Source organism: Anas platyrhynchos, chromosome 1 (genome assembly GCF_047663525.1).
Source record: "Anas platyrhynchos isolate ZD024472 breed Pekin duck chromosome 1, IASCAAS_PekinDuck_T2T, whole genome shotgun sequence".
NCBI classification, from domain to species: Eukaryota; Metazoa; Chordata; class Aves; order Anseriformes; family Anatidae; genus Anas; species Anas platyrhynchos.
This window is the reverse complement of record NC_092587.1, coordinates 66,466,751-66,487,645: the sequence shown is the minus strand read 5'-3', so window position 1 is coordinate 66,487,645 and position 20,895 is coordinate 66,466,751. Positions and strand designations below refer to the sequence as shown.

Here is a 20,895-nt window from a genome sequence, read left to right as displayed (position 1 = left end):
CAGGTTTTATGGGCTCTTCATTGTATCAGCATTGTTTGGCTGTAGTGCAAACAAATTGTAAGTACCTAGAAAAGTAGACTGAAAAATATGCCACACTTTTAATGCTGGGAATTGTTATGTCTTTGAGTAAGTCTTGTATGGAAAACATTTTTACTTCCCTCAGGAAAACAGGTGATTAAACATAATATTCTCATTTTCCTGTTCTTGCAGTATTTTTGCAGCAAGGTAATCATTTTTTATATATATATAGATATATTAACTCACACATGCCTACATTATGTGGTTCTGAAAGCAGTCTTTATTTCTGGTAGTTTCACATAAACCAGTTGAATTTTGGGGATGAAAATTTACCATGGTACTGCTACTCACTGTAGAAGGGAGAATGTACATGTTTAAATTCCTAGCAGCGTGTAGACAATGCTGTGATCAGAACTCTTTCTTGGTATCTTCAGGAGCCATCCCAGCATTTCTGGTATCTGTATAAATAATGAATGGTTAAAAAGTGAGCCAAGTGACTTAAACTCCCATTTCTGTAAATACAGCATCTTCCTGCCCACCTTTCCTGCGAGGATTTGTTCTGATATTGTTTGCCTGTAGAGTATATTAGTTAATACTTCCATGAACTCATGAGTGGAACTCATGAAGCCACTGGTCCACTATCACAGCTAAGGAAGTATATGACTGTTTAATAATTGAATAATATACAATAAAACTTAAAGCTATCATAGACAAGTACTTAGGTGTTTTTAATCTGTAGGTGGAATGTGTCATCCCTCAGCAGAATAGCTACATTTGTCTCAAATGGAAGAAGTTATATGTGCAGACAGAGCATTTTGTCTTCATTCTGCTGCTGTAGTTGAAGTCATCCTGCATCTACATTAATTTCCTATTATGAAAGGTTTAGAATTAAGAAATACTGGCCTGAGTGTCATTTTTCTGAAATAACTTAATGAATTGGCATGTAGCCTTGTCATCTCATGGTTGGTTGAGGTCCTGAGGCAATATTTAGTGTAATAGAATAAGTGGTGCTCCAGTTAACACAATCATCTCTTATGCAGAAAGATGCATTTATGCCTTTCAATACCACAAATCTTTTCACTGTATGTTTGGCTATTATTCTGCTAATTCTTTGTAGAGAATTGGAGACTGCCACATCTTTGTTTTCTTTTGGGTGGGGAAAGAGCTTTGCATGTTCTCTCTGAAAAGCCCAGAATTTGAACCCAGAAAGCTTACATGAGGATTATCTTTTTAAGGACTTGAGGATCCCCATAGACTTGCCTAAGCCCTTTAATCAAAGATTGAATTTTCAGCAGAATATATTAGTTATGTTTGTCCGAGTCCTAGAGGGCCAGTAAATCAAATTAATCTTAATTAAATTTAAGCTTGTGATAGGATATAATATTGTAAAGGTTAAAGTTTGAAAGGATCACTACACAAGCAGACCATTACTTTTTCCAGTGAAAATGTAGACAAATTTTAAATTCACATTTCTGTAAATACGTTTTAACAGAATCATTTTTAGACCAGTGTTAGACTTTCAGTAATATACTAAGTACTGTGCTTTTGTCTTCATGGGAAAAGTATTTTTCAGATCAGTAGTCTGAAAGCTCATTTAATAAGCTTATCTTGTCATACTAATGTAAATTGTTTAGATTGAATTAGCAACTTTAGTACTAATGTTAATATTAAAAACAAAATTACTATAGTGGATGTTTCCATATGCTAAAAATTTCTGTATGCCAGAAACAGATAAAGCTAAAAGTGGTAAAGATGGCCACCAACATGATTATTTTTTTGTGTGTGTGTGTTTTCTTAAATTGACTTAAATCTTCTGCTAAATTCCTGCAGTAAGAATCCTTAGAAATAGTACCATGCAGAATTACTTAATCTACTGCAGGTGTCTGCATTAAAAAAAAAAGAAGTCAGTTTAACATCTTTAGGTCTATTGATTATTTCTGAGGAAAATTGCTCTTTTGATTTAAATCCAATGGAAACTTTCTCTAAATGTTTGTCTTTATTATGCCAATACTGCCCTTTTTCACACTGACAAGGCATCTCTCCAGTTTCTGAAGGTCTTATTTGGTGTTCTTTCATATCTCTTCCTCTTATGTCTCATAACAAAATTTATGCACAAATATGCAAACAAATATAATCAGCAATGTCTTAAATTAGATTTCAGCATTCCAAAGCTATGAAAAACAATATTAACTTCAGTCTTTTTTCCTAAATACCCAACTTTCAGGCCCTCATTTATTTCTGCTTTTGGCCCATTTCTTCATATACCTGGTTTTAAAACACTTTATAGAAGCTTACAGGAAGTTTTTGCATAGCTTTTGCTTGGTGTACTCCACTGACATAACTTACGTTTTTCACAGGCCTGTGTCCCTGCTGGGTGACCTGAAGTAGCTGGTTCATGTTTGGTTTTCTTGTGGTATGACACTACATTGGTGACAGTGTTTTCAGCTTCCTGTGAAATGATACATTTTCCTTCAGAGTAAGACCCTGAGGCATCAAAAAGTTTCTCCTCCTCCTTTTCCATGTGTGTCTCCCCTCTGCATCCCTCTTTTTTTTTTTTTTTTTTTTTTTTTTTAAATCAGTCTTTATTCCTGGCAAGCAGAGGGAGAGAGGCTGTGGTCACACCCAGGATCTGTTCTTAAATTCTGTGCACAAATTGTTTTGGAGGTACAGATAAACAATGCTGCTTCAGCTATGGAAATAACAGTGTGTTACCTGACTTACTGGAGGGACTTCTGAATGTTCACACTTCATCCCATCTCCTGCAAACAGCTGCCAAATGTTGGCCTCCAGTTAGGCTGCTCAATGTTGCTTTGATTAGTAGGGTTAATCAGGACTCTTTTTTTTTTTTTTTTTTTTTGGTAATGTTCCAAAGAAATGAGACTTCTGAGGTGAATTAGTAACATTTCTATCTGTCTTTGTTTTAATATGTCTTGCCATAACAGAGGTTCAGAAGTTTGCTGAGCACCCTGTCACTCTTTGCTTTTGTTGGGTACTGAACAGGTTTTATTAGGCTATTTAAGAAATTAGAATGATGTTGTTAACTTCCAATTACAATTCCAACATACACAGGCATTCTTTATTGACAGGCAAACCAGTGTATTTAGTGAGAATTTAAAATTGGGCCCTTGCTGGCTTGGTCACAGCCTTCACTCTCTTCAGATGATCTGTGTTCCTTCTTCTCCTAACAGAAACATTGGGATTCCTTGCAGCCAAATAGACAGCTTCAGTTTAAGTCATTTTTGTTGTCCTCTGCAGGTCCTGAGGCTGTAGGGTCGCTCTGTTCCATGTGATATATTGCCGGGTTTCTGTTCTGTGAAAGGGAGGAGAGATGGTGAAGAAGAGAAAAAAATAAAAATGGTTGTGCCTGGGAGCTTCTTGGGTTTGCACTAAACCTGCTCTGTGCACAGAAAAAAATGTTCTGCTTTTGTTCCAAGCTGAGTAATATATACGTATGAGATGCATTTTGTGGTGCCCATGTTGTCAGCCTTTCCGTTATAACCTCCAATTTTAGTTTTGTATTATGGCCTCAAATTTAATGCCCAGTGCAAAGTTTTGGTATAACTTCAGTCTTCCTCCAGTGAACAGTGTTTCAGCTATATTTTTCTTTATTTTTTTTGTACTTTTTTTTTTTTTATTCAGAACTGTGAACATTATATTTTATGGCTAAAATTGCAAGTCTGACAGTACGTTTGAATGCATAAAATAATGAGTTGATGTGTGTTATTTCAAATGGTTAGAGTGAATTTCTGCTTTTATTTTTCTGTGCTCCCACTGGAATTCTGGTCGTAAGATTAAAGTGGGGAAATAAAAGATTAGGAACTGTTTGTTCAGAGGGGTTCTTATGCTGGAGTGTGTTAAGCGTTGGTAGTGCTAGTATATGACTTTTTGCAGTCAAGAAAAATAAACAGAATTAAAACAGCTTGCTGATAATTGGCAAGACAAAATTTTAGGCATCCTCAACTTGATGGGCTAGCTTTTGTCTAATTTTTTAGTTTTGCTTCAGCATGGGATGCAAAAAAGACTCCTTTTGATCATGTAGATCTTTACTGTCTTTATACTGGCTGTGCGGCTCTGAATTGGTCTAGCTGTGTGGTTGGTTATTCTAACCAGCAAAAATAGTTTGGAGATAGAAGGGGTAGGCAGAGGGTTTGTTAGAGCTGTAGAAAAGCCTCCACGTAAGTGTGGTAGATTTTTTTTTTCCAGCTTGCATGGAAGTTGTGCTTTGTGTGTGTTTGTTTTTATGCATGATCAGTTAGTCTGGGATGTTTGTTTTTGTTTATTTTCTTTGTGGTGTAAATCCTGCTCTTGGCCTAATATGAATGCTAATTAGACTTTTGTACTTAAATATACCACCACTGCAGGATCAGAGTCTTAGTAGTGAGACAAATAAAAACACAGACAAGATAATATATGAAGGTCAGAAAGAAGCAATGACCATATCAAGGATAAACCCTCTTGTTCCTGAATTATAAAATAGAGGAAGAGAGATGCTTAGAAAAGTTGGAAGGTGACACTTTAAATGTTTAAACATAAGGATATCCTTTTTGTATACCCTTGTAGAAGAACAGTATTGCAAGACATTACTGAAACCATTACCTTTAGTATGCTTCAATAAAAGAAACATTAGCAAAGAAACATTTGTAAGAGGTAAGTGGGGGGTTTTGCACTTCTCTCTTTTTTTTTTTTTTTTTTTTTTTTTTTTTTTTAAGAAGTGGGACCTTTTAGAAAGCTGTTTGCTAGCTCAGGCTTGGGAGTAGTTAGGTAAAAATTGATTAAAGGAATGTTAGTTTACCGTAGTCTGTTGTAGGGCTCCTTCTGAGTTCTTGACCATTGGTGGTATCTACATGCCCTACATGAAATGGAGCTAGGGGACCTTGTCTTATAAAAAAGGAACCACTGTATTTCTTATTCTTTTGTATGATCTGAGAAGACTATTTAGCCCAAGGTCTCCAGAAATACATGCCTCCCAAAATACTCAGATCTCTAGCACATCCGGAGTGCTGCTCCAGACTGGGTTGCTCGTGGTGATTCATAGTGCAATAAGAACTAAGAACACTAGTAATAAAGTGATAGCAATAAGTATTACAAAAATGCGTTTTAAAGCATGAATATGTTTCTTATAGGAAGGAATTAGTAGTTATGCTCTATTGGAATCAAAGTGTTTTCTTCTAAATGAATAGAGTGTCCCTAAGAAAATTGCTACCTTGTCCTTGTTGCAGACTAGTCAGACTTCAGATTCCCGAGTCTTCTTTTGACAAAAGAATGTGTTGCATTTTTATTAGATGTGATAGTTGTCCTAAAAGCTGGCTTATACATTATTTCAACTGCACTACTGGACTAATAAAAGCTATTACAAACATTGCTTTTCATAGTTGCATTGATTTATTTTTTGTTCTAGGATGATTTAACTTGTAACAGGGTATAGCAAACAACATTAAATTCTGATAAGCCAGTAATTCATAAAGTATAGGTCATACAAAAGATAATAATGAGTTCAAAGCATGTGGTCAGTACCAGCGATGAAAGAGAAGAAAAATGATCATTTGGTGTTGAGTTGCATAACAGGTTGCTTTGAATTAGAGTGGAGGTTTTATTACGTTGATGGGTAATATCAGAAGGGACTGGAAAATGTCACTTACGGTACAGTGCTTTGATCCCAGAAGACTAGATAAGCTCTTAGAACAGTGATGCTAATCAGGGAGAAGTTTAAAGGCATAGCTAAGAAATAGTATTTGAAAAAAAAAATGGAGAACTGAACCAAAAATCTTGGCATCCAACTGTTCTGATAATGTGTCTGTACGTGATTCCTAGAGGAAAGATAGCATGTACTGATGGTGAGTGTCTGGTTTTATGGAGTATAAACAATATGAATTGACATGCTTGAGTGTGGAAAAAAGTTTGATAAAAGTTTTAGGTGTTTCAGAGGTCATGTTTGTAGTGGGCTCTATCTTCTCTTGAGATAAAAGTTTCACGAATCCAAGTTTTGATATAGGTTGGAGCCAGCCTCAAATTACATCATGATGGGGAACCCTCACCCCACTCCTCAGCTACAAAGATAAAATTATTGGCACTGAAACTGATTTATTACAACAGTCTGTACTTAAAATAACTTTTATTGCTGTAGTGGCCATAGTGTGGTAAAAGTCCATGGGTGTATTGATGAGGAAACCTGTGGCATTTTACTTGTAGAAGTGATTTCAAAAGGCTGTATGACTTTTGTCCTTTCCTTGATATACCGGAAAAAATCAAGATCTTTCTGATGATGTAATTTCACAGAGTTGTAACGCCAGGAAGGTCTGCTAAGTGCCTAGTTTTAAATTTATACAGCCTAGAACAAGTCTGTAGCAATTCACTGTTCTTCTATTAGTTTTCTTCTTAACTGTCTTGTTACTGACTGCTCCTTCATGCTGCTTCTCCATCCTTCTTGTGAAGAGATTCTATTTAGTTTTTCATAAAATTATATCATAGATCCTTTCTTTGTATCTCTAGAGGTCTCAAAAGACAAGTGAACTATAATAATAAATTTACACAAGACAAGATTAGCAAGTTTTCTAAATAAGTTTCTTTGTTTGTGTAAGGCCTTTCTAAAAAGAACTGAAGGAACCTGACTTTTTAGGATACAGTGGGACAATAGCCTCAGTTGTTTCAGCTCTCATTGTACAAGAGGGCTACACTGTCTTTGCTTTAGAGGACAGCAGGTGTTCTGGTAGGCTCTAGTGCTGAGGTATGCAAAGGATGGATATTCTGTTTTTCTGCAGTCATGCGTATCCTTTTTGTTTCCCTGTTTCCATGAAATGTGATAAAATTGAACAAAAAAGGCCATCAAGAAGAACTAGCAAAATTACTCTTCCCACTCGAGTTTCTGCTGTAGCACCTGTAGGAAACATTGTCCCCTCAGAAGCCAGAGGTAGGATGAAAGGAAAATAATGGTTTTAGGTAGCGCAGGAGAATGTAAACTCTCTTCATGGTGAAATGGGGATATGATAGGTATTCTTGCCACAAGGAAATGCCTAGAAACAAGTAGGTGAAATGCTCTCTAAGTCACATTGAATGTGTTAAGTCTGGGAATGGAGCACTGAGTGCTGTGCTCTGAACACCCCTCAGAGCAACCTTTCTCCTCCCCCTTCCCTCTCCTCTTGAAAAAAAGAAAGAAAATTATATTTCTTAGTACTTCTTCCAAAATCACATGTAATACCTCCCACACATCTTTTAAGCTGCATCAGTCCTTGCCAAAGATCTGAGAGTTGATGCGGTTTTTAAGAGCGTTCACAATTGTATAATCTCTTTGCAGGAGCAGGAAGAGAATTTGTGCTCAAGCTACTGTCATCCTTGTGTATGTTTCCCACTGTGATATCCTATATGCACATCCTTTTAAAGTCTGTAGATTATTCAAATACTATTAATCACAGAATCACAGAATCACAGAATTTCTAGGTTGGAAGAAACCTCAAGATCATCGAGTCCAACCTCTGACCTAACACTAACAGTCCCCACTAAACCATATCCCTAAGCTCTACATCTAAACGTCTTTTGAAGACTTCCAGGGATGGTGACTCCACCACCTCCCTGGGCAGCCTGTTCCAGTGCCTAACAACCCTTTCAGTAAAGAAGCTCTTCCTAACATCTAACCTAAAACTCCCCTGACGCAACTTTAGCCCATTCCCCCTCGTCCTGTCACCAGGCACGTGGGAGAACAGGCCAACCCCCACCTCTCTACAGCCTCCTTTAAGGTATCTGTAGAGAGCGATAAGGTCGCCCCTGAGCCTCCTCTTCTCCAGGCTGAACAAGCCCAGCTCCCTCAGCCGCTCCTCGTAGGACTTGCTCTCCAGGCCCCTCACCAGCTTCGTCGCCCTTCTTTGGACCCGCTCAAGCACCTCGATGTCCTTCTTGTAGCGAGGGGCCCAAAACTGAACACAGTACTCGAGGTGCGGCCTCACCAGAGCCGAGTACAGGGGGAAAATCTTCCTGAAAAATATGCTTCTCTCAGTATTGTTTGTTTACTGTATGCATGTATTTAAAGACAAATGTCTATTGTAGTATTAGCAAGAAATCCTGGGTCTGTTGAAATTTAAGACTAACTGGATATTGACAGTGTGAATCTTCTAATATTAATCTTTCTTTACTTAAACTTAAAAGAGGATAATTTAAAAATGCTACTGAGATGTGCCTTTCAGTTAGGAAAACTGGGGTTCTGTATATGAATATATGTGCTAGTTAACTTTTACACACTTGAATTTATAAGTAGACACAAGTTGGATGTATGAAAATAACTTTTTTAAAACCTGAGACTAATATATGTGTTTTGTTGTTTTTTTTTTAACCATTTGAAAATAGAATAAAAATGGCAATTATTGCTTTTGAAATGATTACACCTGATACTTGCATGGCTCGAAACCTAAACATTGTGGCAGGAGAAACCTAAAAATAAAACAGATTTCATTGTTCACCCTGCAAGAAGTTGAAGCTGAGAAAAAGGCAAGAGTAGACAAGTAAACAGTCACTAAAACTGTTTATCACTGAGATAATAATCCAAGTCTGTCATTATTGTACAGCCAAAACCAGGGAAGATAAAAGAATTCAAAGAGCAGTAAAAATGATAATTAAAAAAAAAAAAAAAAAAAAAACAAAAAACAAAAAAGCAAAACTGTAACACTTCGGAACCTCTGCAGATGGACGATTTTTAGAAATCTGACTCAGATTTAGGAAACTGTATTAATATAAGTAGCATGAGATATTACTTGTAGCTCTGTTGCCCTTCTATCAGGGCTTCCATCTTTCTTGTAAAATCACCACCTCTCCCTGATATCTCGTTCATGGTTTGGGGGGGAATTTATTGTTCCCTTTAGGATGACTCTTCTCTGTGGGATTGTGGAGCAGTTTTGAAATGCTGTTGTTAAGTATAATCTTTTAACAAGTGTCTGACATCTTTAAATACCCAAGTCTTAAGGAGGACTTAGGTACAAACCACTATAGCAATAAAAATTAACAAATATTTGATTGCTTCAAGTTCTTTTACCTGTGGAATGTCAGCATGCTGCACATCTTATCTCCGCTTTCTCAAACTGTTCTAGGATTCATCAAGAGAATGGAATGAAAAAAAGGAATGAATGGATTACAGCCATTCAGAATGCTATGGAGAAATGGTTTAAAAAAATAATAGTAACAGTTGGAAAAAACAACAACAAGAACAACAAAAACCTTCCAGGCTATTGCTGTTTTCACAAAGCAGCTGTGGTCCAGATCTGTTCAGGTAGCCAGTTCTCCTCACTTTTAGGAGTACGTCTGTGCTCTCTTAGGATGAGGCAACGCCAAATTAATTGAATTGTTTTCTTTCATGAATTCATGAAGCAGATCTGGCTAGGCCATGCTTACTTGGATTAAATACAAGCAAAAATAAAGCTCGCATTGGTTCAGGAAGTTTATTTTGTGGTTCTTTGGAGGAGAACATTCTGTCCCCTCTTTGCAAAACCAATACAAACAGTGTCTTGGCACAGACACTATTCTTTGTAGATACCTTACTTTAAATTATCTCTTGGTTATGTTGCAAGATTAAGTGTCACAGTTCCTGTTTCCTGGATGAATTCTGCCTGATATAATTGTGCTTTCACTTTGTAAGTCACATTTACGGATTCAGATGAACAACACAATTAAATCCTCTAAACACTATTTGAGACCTGCTGATGAGAAATGCTCAGAAATGGTGACTATAAATTGTAGGAGAGTAAACACTGTTTATAAAATAGCACTATTAAAGAAATGTTTATATCTCATTGTAGAAGTGATCATGTAAATGTCTTATGACTCATTACTGGAAAAAAGCTGTGGAAGTATAGAGTAGCAGTAAAACATCTATTGCGAGGGATTTTTCTTTATCAGGTAGTTAAGGAATTGCATGCAAGTTTTGCGGTAAGATGTCCTTTTAACTTTTGTATAATGTTTATTTATTTATTTATTTATTTTAACACGAGTATTACTAAGCTACTTCGGCTTGCTATCTAAAGGAGTATAGAGGACAATGCATTTCATGTGCTTATATTAACTATTTCTCACGTGTGAGAATTTGGCATGCACTGCTGGAATTGAGTGAGAGTGGGGAAAGAAGTGTGCAGTGCAGCCTTAATCAAACAGTGAGAAATCTCTAGTGCCCTCTTTTGATAATATATTCAGTGGAGCCAATTAGTGGGGGGTCTTGAGTGATGTTGATAGGTTATTGAACTGATTCTTCAAGTGGCCGTAACTCCTACTGACTTGAGCTCTTACTAGAAGGGAAATGAAAGATGTCATATAACTTGTAGTAAGCAGTACTACTTGTAGTAAGCAATATTCCCAGAGAGTGAAAAAAGCAAGCGCATATGCTATCTGAACAAATCTCTGCTGTAACAGCTTTGAAGTGAGGTGAAGTTTTACACACACATCTGGATGTAATTTTTGATAAAGAGCTATATTTAAAAACAAACAAACAAAACTCATAAACTTTGCATTTCCCTACATTTAAATCCAAAGAGTATAATGTTTTGATTGTCATGTCAGTCTTATCTCTTCTAGCAAAGCCTTTTTCTTATAATTAAGGGAGCATCAATTTTTCCAATTGATGGCAAGTCCAATCTGAACCACCCACACAATTATTTCATCCTTCCATCCCCCCATCATTATCTGATATTTTGTTTGCACAGTCATTATTCATTAACTGTGCTCATGTCCAGGGCTGCGAAGAGCAAAATAACATTAGCAAGGTGGAACTTGGAGAATCCCCACTGAAATCCATTTTTTCCTTTACTGTCTTTTATTGACTTTCAAATGAGAATCTCAAAACCTGTCACAAATTTTTGAGATAAGGAGCTTTGAAACAATGCATATAGTATTTTTATGGAACTTCCTTTTCTTAGCAGAGTTCTCTAGTTCTTCCAAACTGCTCAGAAGAATTGAATTCTGAGTAGGAAGTTACTGAGATCAAAAATAACTATTTGAAAAAAAAAAAAAAAAAAAGGTGTACTTTGTGTTGGTGTGTCGTGTGTGTGTGTGTATATATATATATATGTATGCATACTGTCAAGTCTATTCCTATGTCTCAGAGATGTGTAGATGAGCTTGTTTGGCTTAGAGGTAACCTTTGCCTCTTGGCTGTATCCTCAAGAGGCTGAGTCTGTCCCCTTGCCCGTATGAAATACAGAGGCCCCCACATAAAGGTCTCACAGTGATTGCTGCTGAGGCTGTTTTGGTACGTATGGTGTTTTTCAAAGCTTAGTCTTGATTCTTTGGAAACTACCGTCAGCCCTCTCACACCGACCAAGGGTATTGGTAGGCACCGAATGTGCTAGTAACAGTACCTGGCTCTTAGACTTCTCCTCATCACCTGCCCTCATATTTTATTTAGAGGGCTGTCACCGTTATCCGTGTTTTGCTAGGGAGAAAATGCTCATAGAGAGGTTGAGGGTCTTGCACGAGGCCGGTGAGCTGGGAAAGGCCCAGGCTAGTGCTGGGAAATGAAGGACATGAAACTAATTAAATTAAGGACATGAAACTGTTGGAGAGTGTCCAGAGGAGGGCTACGAAGATGGTGAAAGGCCTGGAGGGGAAGACGTACGAGGAACGGCTGAGGGCACTGGGCCTGTTCAGCCTGGAGAAGAGGAGGCTGAGGGGAGACCTCATCGCAGTCTACAACTTCCTCTTAAGGGGGTGTCGAGAGGCAGGAGACCTTTTCTCCATTAACACCAGTGACAGGACCCGCGGGAACGGGGTTAAGCTGAGGCAGGGGAAATTTAGGCTTGACATCAGGAGGGGGTTCTTCACAGAGAGGGTGGTTGCACACTGGAACAGGCTCCCCAGGGAAGTGGTCACTGCACCGAGCCTGTCTGAATTTAAGAAGAGATTGGACTGTGCACTTAGTCACATGGTCTGAACTTTTGGGTAGACCTGTGCGGTGTCAAGAGTTGGACTTGATGATCCTTAAGGGTCCCTTCCAACTCAGGATATTCTATGATTCTATGAAATGATGTAATGATGGAGGGCAGTCTGTGCTGCCTCACTGTGTTGTGCCAGTGTGTCGTCATTTCTTCAAATTAGGCTGATGTCAAACTTCAACTTGATTTGAAGTATGTTGAGCAGGTTCACCGAGTTATGAATTGCCTAGCTTTCCTTGAAACACTAAAATTTTAAATTTTTAACAGAATTAGGTGATTACCAGGTAAACTCTTGCTGTATGTTAGTAAGCAGCTTGATAAAGTTCAGTATATAAGCTGGTTGAATATGCTATTTTATATGTTAATATGGAACTGTTGGATCAATTCAGATTGACTGAATTGACCTGTTGCCGCCTGCCCTGTCACTGGATTGACTTGCTGCAGCTTCTTCCTAATTCTGCATTCTCTGTTGCTATATCAAATCGATTTCTACATTTTAATTACTTTCAATTGGATTTACTTTAAAATGGAAAACACCAGTGCAGAATTGGCCCCGTAAGCGAGGAGGGTATGGGATCTGTCATAGAATTGGAATAATATCATAATAATCTTCGAAAGAGAGTAACTCATAAGAAAATACAACTGCAAATAACCACAGGTTTGGTAAAATGTGAAAGACTGCTCAGCCTTTGGGATGGTGCAGCTATGAAGCAAGAAGCAACTTGTACGTACAACTTGTTGGAAGAAAGTGTTGGATGTGACCAAAGAAATGAAGTAGAAAAGAACTAAATGCATCTGAAATGTTGAATGCCAGATTCAGTATTGAGGGGTAGCATAAATTTGTGGAGAAAATGGGAGTATCATAACTGTCACCTCTAAAAATAAATTTTTAAGTAAAAACCTAGTGTTTGCTCTCTTCTCCTTCCTCTGCCTCTTGCCTTGGCTTTCGCATTATTCTTCCTTTCCTTAATTCTCTGTTCCTAAGCACCCCAGGGGCTCCTGCCCCACTGGTTTGTGGGGAGTTTTTCGACTTTTTTTTCTCCTCAGTCCCAACACATTTTGTGCCATCTGCCTCCCATAGGGTCCAAGGTGGCTGCTGGTGCCTGGTGAGATCCATCCTCAAACTGTGTTTGACAGTAGAATTTAGCGTGGAGGTTGTCTGGGCATCTTGACTGTGAAGTTTCTGTTTGCTGTATGGAAGATTTCTTTTTGATACTACTTGTGTTTAGAAAGTTCCTGTGTTTGAAAGCAGTGGATGAACTCCAGTGGAGATGTACTTCTCTCACTCACGCAGCAATGGGAAACCACATTTTTAAGAGGTCAGTGCTTAGCAAGTCCAATTGATTGCATAATGCACAGCGGAATGGCTAAGCTGAACCTGTTTCCCTTCTATTTTTCCAGTGATTTGTCCTTTTGGGCAGCTGTCTTAGTGCCTCTGGAAAGACCTCAGCCACTCACACTGAGTGGGCAGCGGCAGGGGCGGCACCTCTGAGGCTGCAGTGTGAGTCCCCGGCATGCGGCGTTTGCACAAGTGGTCACTGGCGAGTTGCACCTAAGTGCAGCTTTCTGTCTCTTTAATAACTGTCGCCTTTTAGCAAATTGTGAGTTTCTGGATGCAAAGACTTGCCTTTCTTCCTTGTTTGTTCCCGGGAGGGAACTGATGAGCTGAGAGAAAATGAGACTGAGCCAGACTACTAGCTAATCTTAGGAAATCCTTACGCTTTGTTTGTATGTTTATGGATTATTACTTTTTCCTCTCCCTCCATGAAATGAGTAACATCCTGATTGAGGCCAGACTTTGAATCTGTAGCAGTTGGTGTGTCATGCTAGGCAGTATCACAGTACCTTTTTAATCAGAGGAGATTTCATACCCTGTGCCTTAGCACTTCATAGCCTGAAAATACAAGCTGTGGGGCTCTGATAACAGAAGTAGTAACTGGCTACTGTCAGCATGAGGATGATTAAAAATGAGTGTGTGAGTGAGCTTGTTCACTCCCTATCCAGCTGAATAGAAAATGAAACTCTCCAAAGCCTTTTATGTAAGTGTGTGGGTTGGGTTTTTTTCCTATGTAAATCTCTGTGTGGCTGTGCACAGACAAACTTCATCCCCAGCTTCCTTTTGAAGATGTTTTGTAAAGAAAAGACTATACTTGTTTTGACCTTTGAAGCGTGATCCTGTCTTCAGTTCAATACTACATGTACCCTCTCTGCAAAAGATAATAGCTGGCAATTTCTTTTTGAGGGGAAGGTGGTTTCCAGTCGGTTTCTCCCATCTGTGATTTTCTTTTTCTTCATAAAACAATGGCAATCTGCTTCTTCCAGCAGCTGAAATGCTGTGATTCTTTGACAGCAAATGTGTGGAGTGCTGCCTTGCACCTTGTAACACCCTGCTTTATTTAAGACACTGTCATGCTGGGCTGACTGCTGTCTTCCCTGTAGTGTTGCACCAAGGAATTATTAATCAGATGCAGCCTGGTCTGCAAAACACACGTTCACTATTAAAAACAACGTTTGTGCCCTTAGCTATTGCTAATGACTCAAACATCTCTGAGAAACCTGGGGTGAAGTAGATGCTCTGTACGTGGATAGAGTCCTTTTAAAGTATCAGTACGATACAGCACAGCATCAGATACTAAATCTCCATATGAGTATCAGATTTGAGGATTGGTGCTTTAGGCAGAAGTTTAAAGTCATCTTTTTCAGAAGATAGAAGTTCCTGGTAAGGATGGGCACAGAGAGGGAAATATACCATGGGCTCTTGTCCAAGTCCTTCAGATTTTTACTATGTTGTTATGAGTGCTCCTTGGAATATTTGGACAAAAGCCTGGAGGTTGGTGCTGGACTGAGATGTATGTGCTAACTTGATTAACTTGAAAATGACTTTGGCCTGAAAAATCATCAGTGTAATTCTGGCTTTATGCTAGAGGAGGCAGAGACAGAACAAGGAACTCAATTATATTATTTCAAGGTCCACTAGTTTATTAAACCAGGCTAAAACCAGTATGTTTTAATTAACGGAAAGTTTGGAAAAACAGATTTTGTGCTATTGTAAAGTAGCCATTGTATTTTTGCAAGTTACAAGATACGTGCCCTTAGGTTCACCTCACTCATTACTGCTGTTCCTCCTGCTTCAATGCAAGCATAACAGCTGCTGTCTTGGGAACCACTTAAGGTGTACACACTTGCTTGATACTGCTCCAGAACTCTGAATGCCAGAGCTTAAATAATACAACAACCTCAGCTGTAACTCTGGCAACCTTTAAGGGAAAAGTTCTTAAAATTGTTGCAATTGATTTTCTGGGTGCATAGAAATACAGGAAGCAAGATAGCAATTGAAGTGGTGCTTTTATTTAAAACTGCTGTCACTTGGGTAGATGCACTTTCTTTTCACCAGTAACTATTTTCAACTATTAGAAATATGAGACCATGAGTTTTACAGAAGCCCAATCCTTTCAAGTAGATAAAATTATTCTTGTGCAGCTCAGTGGAAGCATGTCTGTGTTTTGGTAAGGAAGGTCCCATGATCATGAGTAGCTGCTGGCTGTCACGTCTGTGATCCCAGTCTGTTTTCCAAGCCTGAATGCTGGCTTGAATGGAGAAGCAAAAATCTTTGCTTCCCTATGGCAGGGGTGGGAAAGCATCTCTGTGTGAGGTTATGTCTTTTGAAGACCAAGATCATCAGGGAGGTACGTTGAAAACTCATTGCACAAATAAAGATCGAGTCAGCCAACGCCTGCTTATCACGTCAAGTAGTGATTACACCGTGACGTAAATCACTGGGTGCTATAAATAGGGTTGCCTGTGACTGCACTTTAGAAATGTGTGTGAGTTCAAATGTAGTTTCTTTCTTCCCTGAGAGCAGTAGTAATGCTGTGGGCCTAGAGCTTCAGCTGCAGCGTACGTGGTGAGTGTCCTGCAGTTTGGGTTAGGCTGTTTTGCTTTCTGCTTTAAACCCCCCTCAGTTGTAATCTTTATCTGTAACTAGAATTTTCTCAGAAATTTCTCAAAACTTTTTTTTTATTGATCATGTTTTTGTATTCATAAAGCTTTTTCTTTATGCATCCTTTTGTGTCAGCTGTATTAAATCAAGGTGATTGGCTAATACAATTATTGAAGAATCAGGTAGATGAACCTCCTGCCTTAGTTCAGCACAGGTGCTGGTTGTTGTTGAGGTGCTGAAACACCAAACCCCTCAAGCCTGTAAGTCAGGAATGGTCAGCTATCAATGAATACTTTGAAATGTTACAAAAATATTAGCTTAAGCAGTTGATTTGAACAAATCAAAACACTTTTGTTAGCATATGTTTTGCTTGGCTCCATGGAATTGCTGAAGCTAGTTCAGTATTTCTGAATGCTTTATCACAGCAGAATAGAACATAATTCCTGATGGGAGTGAGATTTAACCTCCTCTTAACTGCTCCAATTACCTTTATTTTGCATTTTAAAAAATATTCCTAAGAACTCTTATGTGTGTGGTTATTTTTGTTCTTTTTTTTTTTCTTCTTCTTCTGATCCTGTGTTTCAAAACACGTTTACTCTCTCTTTTACATCCTAAAGGTAGGGAAGGCTTTCTCCCATTAAGACATTCAAGACCTGGCTGTTCATGGGGGGGATTTGCTTTTGGAGAAATAGGGAAACGTGGGCATTGCATATGCTATCCTTGCCTGTGGTGCAGGTGCTGCCTCCCGTGTGCCCTGCTGCAGGTGAAGGATTGTTATCACAAGTGAGAGACCCGCTGCTTGCAGGGTGTTGACAACTTGTCATTACAGTGTTTCATCTCCTGCTTTGTGGCTGAAAAGGTTTAGAAACAATCATAATCTCTTTCCTGCGGTGACTTGGGGAAAGGTTTTGGTTTGTTCCTTATAGGCTCAGGGAGAGAAGAGATACTCCACTTTTCGTTTCTGCTGAGTTAACAGTTATTTTTACCTTCTAGGTCAGACTTTCTTAACCTATCCAGAGCCATTAAGCTCCCGGGGAGGGAAAGTGGATGTGAAGAACAGGAGCAGCAGGAGGGGGGTTGAGGAGAAGGAAGAAATGGTAGTTAAACAGGTTTGGGTTTTGCTCACAGGTGTGGTGTTTACTTTCCAGCAGCTATTTCTAGTACATAGGGAAGGTGAGGTGTTGGTAGGTATGTGTAAGCGTGTGACATTTGCCCAGCCATGTGGCAAGGTGAGGTTGCATATGGGCTGGTTCTTCCCATCCCTTGTAACAGGGGCTGTAAAAAAGATGTTTTTGTTTAATGTGTAACCCTGTCCGTTCTCTGCATTGGGCGTGCATGCTGAGCTGATGAAAATTAAATTAGCAATGAGATCCAATTACATCAAAACAAAAGCAAGCAAGCAAGCCCCCCATGGGGCGCAGGCAGGGAAGCACCCTTCATCCTTGCTCCCTGAGGAAGGCAGCTCTCAGGGCTGGTGCCTGCCCATGTTTTGAGAGGTTCCTGTGGCAATGAGCAGCCTTCATGGAGGGCCTGAGGGTGAGCGTGCGCCTGACTTACTTATCCTGTGTGAAACAAGCTGCTCGTCACGCGGCACCAGAGCATGTGTTCAGGCAGCGGTCCTCCTGCTCCCCAGGATGAGTCAAGAAACAAAGCTGTTGTTGTAGAGCTAGGCGTTGACATGATCTTCACCCAGTGCTCATATCCAGTGCATTGTGTTACTTCCATTACTAGCAGGGGCTGGGTGATGGCAGGGAGGTGTGCATGGACGTGGACAGGGAGTTGCAGGCCAGCTGAGACGCCCTGCTTGCGCAAGCTGGTGATACCAAGCTTCATTACCTGGGCATGAGGAAGGCTAGCAGGGATGGGAGTATGCTAACAAGGGTGCTCTGCAGAAGGAAAGAGGGAAATGCTATTTATCTGAATGGTGGTTTTATTTTTTTTCCCCTAGTGTTGCAAAGATTACATTTTCTGTACTGAGAGAGAAAAAGAACTAGGAATTGCCTGCATGTAAGTATTGTTTCTTCTTAACTTCCTTTTATCAATAAATACTAAAACCAAATATGAAATTCACTGCAGTTCAAAATATATAATTATTTTTCATTAGTATATAAATCTAAGCTAACTGCATTCTAATACAAAAGTGCAAATTAGAATACATGTAGGAGTATTTTACGTGAGGTGTGTGTACTTTCAATTTGTGTGTGTACTTCAATTTCAGTGAAGTCTCACTGTTACAAGTATAGTTTGAGGGTACAGTTATTTGAAAGTGTTATGAATATTACTTGTAGGTAAAGAAATGCCTTCAAGAAGGTCCTGGAAATTTTGGTTGATTTCAAGTTCTGATCAAGTTTTGATTGATTTCAAGCATTGCTGCTAGGCTGAAAATAACAAGCATTTTTTTTTTTCACCCAAATACATTCCTGCTTCTCTGACCTATACATTTTCCCCCACTAGAAAACCCAGTGGAGCTGATAGGAATGAATTCCCACCTGAGGCAGCTCTCGGAGAATTTCCTTCCCTGTGCATTGCCTGTGTTCCCAAAGTTGGCAAAGTTGCGCTGTACATAATTTCTAGGAAGCGCTTAAGAAAAACTGAGTCACTGGGGATGATCCGGAGGCCATGACAAACACAGTGAAGTTAAAGTATCTAATTGTGCTGCATATTTCCTGAATTAAAAGAAAAAAAAAAAAAAGTGAAGTGTGAATTATTCAGTTCTGTGTCAGCTCCCCATCTCTTTAATAGGAAGAATCATGCTTGGTGGTTTCACCTGTGAGGCTAAATGCTATGAAGGTTGTCTTGTATCTTGACTGAAGCAGTAGCAGAGGATCACAGATGAAGATGAAGACTTTGCAAAAACAGTAAGGCCTCTCCTAGTACTCAAAGCAGAGCCGAGGAAGGCAGAGCATATGGCCCCATGCAGACCCGACAGGACTTCATGCTAGTTGAGAGCACCTGGGGAGGTGACCTCCTCTCCCTCCTGCAGTGTTTTGAAGCTTGTCATCTTCAGGCTTCCACCAGCACAATTTAAACACACTGTCAGCTCCTTTCAGTGGCTCACTTAGTTAAAAACTTCCCTCAGTGAGGAGATATTTAATTATATCTTCTAATACATTATTTGAGATTCTCACCTGGCATTCTGAGAATCTGGAGAATGCCACTAATAGAGTGGAGCCAGCATTCACAGGAATACATTAATAGCAGTACCATGTTCATGTTTTCTTACCAACTGATGTATTCTCCAAGGCTAATGCTGCACCTCCCCTACTTCTTTGAATTCATTTGTTCCATTTCAGTTCATTCTTTTGAAATACTTTGTGATGAATGGGTTCACTTTACAAGCCTGTGATCAGCAGCAGCTGTTCATAGTCATGGTTTAAATTGAATCCATCTGTCAGTGGGCTCTTTAAAGTGTGAATTTCACATTATCAGGAGACCTGGTAACAACAGGGCAGTATCTAGGTGTTGTTTGCCAAAAAGGAGGGGGATTGAGGGAGAGAAAGTGAAGTGTCCTGGGATGGGCTCTGGGATACCCTTTCAGTTTCTATTTTCTGTTGTGCTATGCTGAAGCCTGGGGAGAGGAGAGCTAAGTGGCTGCAAGTAGTATTTTTGTGCTGACGTACGGATAGGTGTTCAGAAGTAGGTTGTATAAACTAATAGGGAGATGAACCATGGTTAGCTTTCTAGAAACCATATGCAGTGCTGCTGGCTGCTTTTTTTTTTTTTTTTTTTTTTTTTTTTTTTTTTCCTGACACTTTGATGAACTTCTATCGCCAGCTCTTCCTTACTTGTTTGTAGCATTGGGGTAGGTCAGTGTTCTTCAGAGGGATCACAGAATTTCTAGGTTGGAAGAGACCTCGAGATCATCGAGTCCAACCTCTGACGTAACACTAACAGTCCTCCACTAAACCATATCCCTAAGCTCTACATCTAAATGTCTTTTAAAGACCTCCAGGGATGGTGACTCCACCACTTTCCTGGGCAGTCCGTTCCAATGTCTAACAACCCTTTCGGATGAGCTAAAGAGATGTGGCTTATTCAAATCAGCAAAAGGAGTCAATGCTTCCTTTTTTGCCTCAGCACATGTGCATCATTTCTTAGTTTTGTTTGTACCTAGAGGAGGGGGGAGTGTATCTGCTAAGGCTGCGTTGCACAATGCATTTATGGCAATGTTTGAAAACAACAAATGGCCACTCACTGTCTGCATTCATTGTTCTCCTAACTTAATGCAAGGGCTTTGGTGCTTAATAAAGGTCTTAGTAAGTTGCATAGTGGGTATGAAACCCAGCTGATTCTTGGACTGCAGCCTTCTGGTCTTACCTGCAGGTAGCTTCTGATGTTTTCCTTCTCTCCAGTTTCTTCCTCATCAAGACTATAGTGGGAGGACTGTACTTGTGCTGGGGTATGTGCATAGATCTGTGGAAAAGCATTTCTTACCAACCGAATTTTACTCACCACAAAATACTAAATTTTTAGCAAAGCATGTAATTTTTATCATATCGTTTCATTTTAGAAGGGACAGCCTTCTTTGCAGGGTCAAAACAGCACAGCCTCTTCTGCTACTGAAAAATCTCCTATTTCATAATAGAAGGATCGTATGTTATTTCTAGTCTCAGGGCTCTGGCTGGTCTCTAGCTGCAAAGGGTACCTTTTATCAGTCAGGTAAATGTTGTCTGCGGACAGTCCCACACTTATGGGAGGCTTCACGCAGTGGTTTAAGTCCACACATGTTTCTTCAGCAGCTCAGGAGGCTCTGGTACAAGCTTCTTGTTCTCTGTTTTACCATTGTGGTCTCTGAGCATCACTGGACAACAGCACAGCTGCCTCACCACTGCATCCTTAGCATAAGTGCCAAATCAGCACTTTAATTAACACTAAATTCAATTCTGGCAGAAGTACAGAGAAGGGATAAAACAAAACATTGAAACAAAAAAACACCCAGATTGGCTTTGTAAGCTTGCAATTGTCACTTGATGCTAGCACAGTATCTTTGAAATGAAGTGCCTATTCTTGTGTGAACAGAGAAGAATGTTGTAGTTT

General features: G+C 39.4%; 1 protein-coding gene across 7 annotated transcripts in view; it reads left to right on the top strand.

The window, feature by feature from the left end:
* EPS8 (EGFR pathway substrate 8, signaling adaptor) overlaps positions 1–20,895 on the top strand; it is a 132,932-nt gene that overhangs the window by 20,721 nt on the left and 91,316 nt on the right. For 4 of the 7 annotated variants that reach the window (XM_072040290.1, XM_027462101.3, XM_027462369.3 and 1 more), the window contains exon 2: positions 17,807–17,865. The exons of 2 other annotated variants lie outside the window; for them this stretch is intronic. The gene's annotated coding sequence lies outside the window, so the exon portion shown is untranslated. Of the gene's footprint in view, positions 1–15,735; positions 15,823–17,806; positions 17,866–20,895 lie in introns of those variants that run through there. One more of the 7 variants, XM_005017083.6, reaches the window with a different exon arrangement.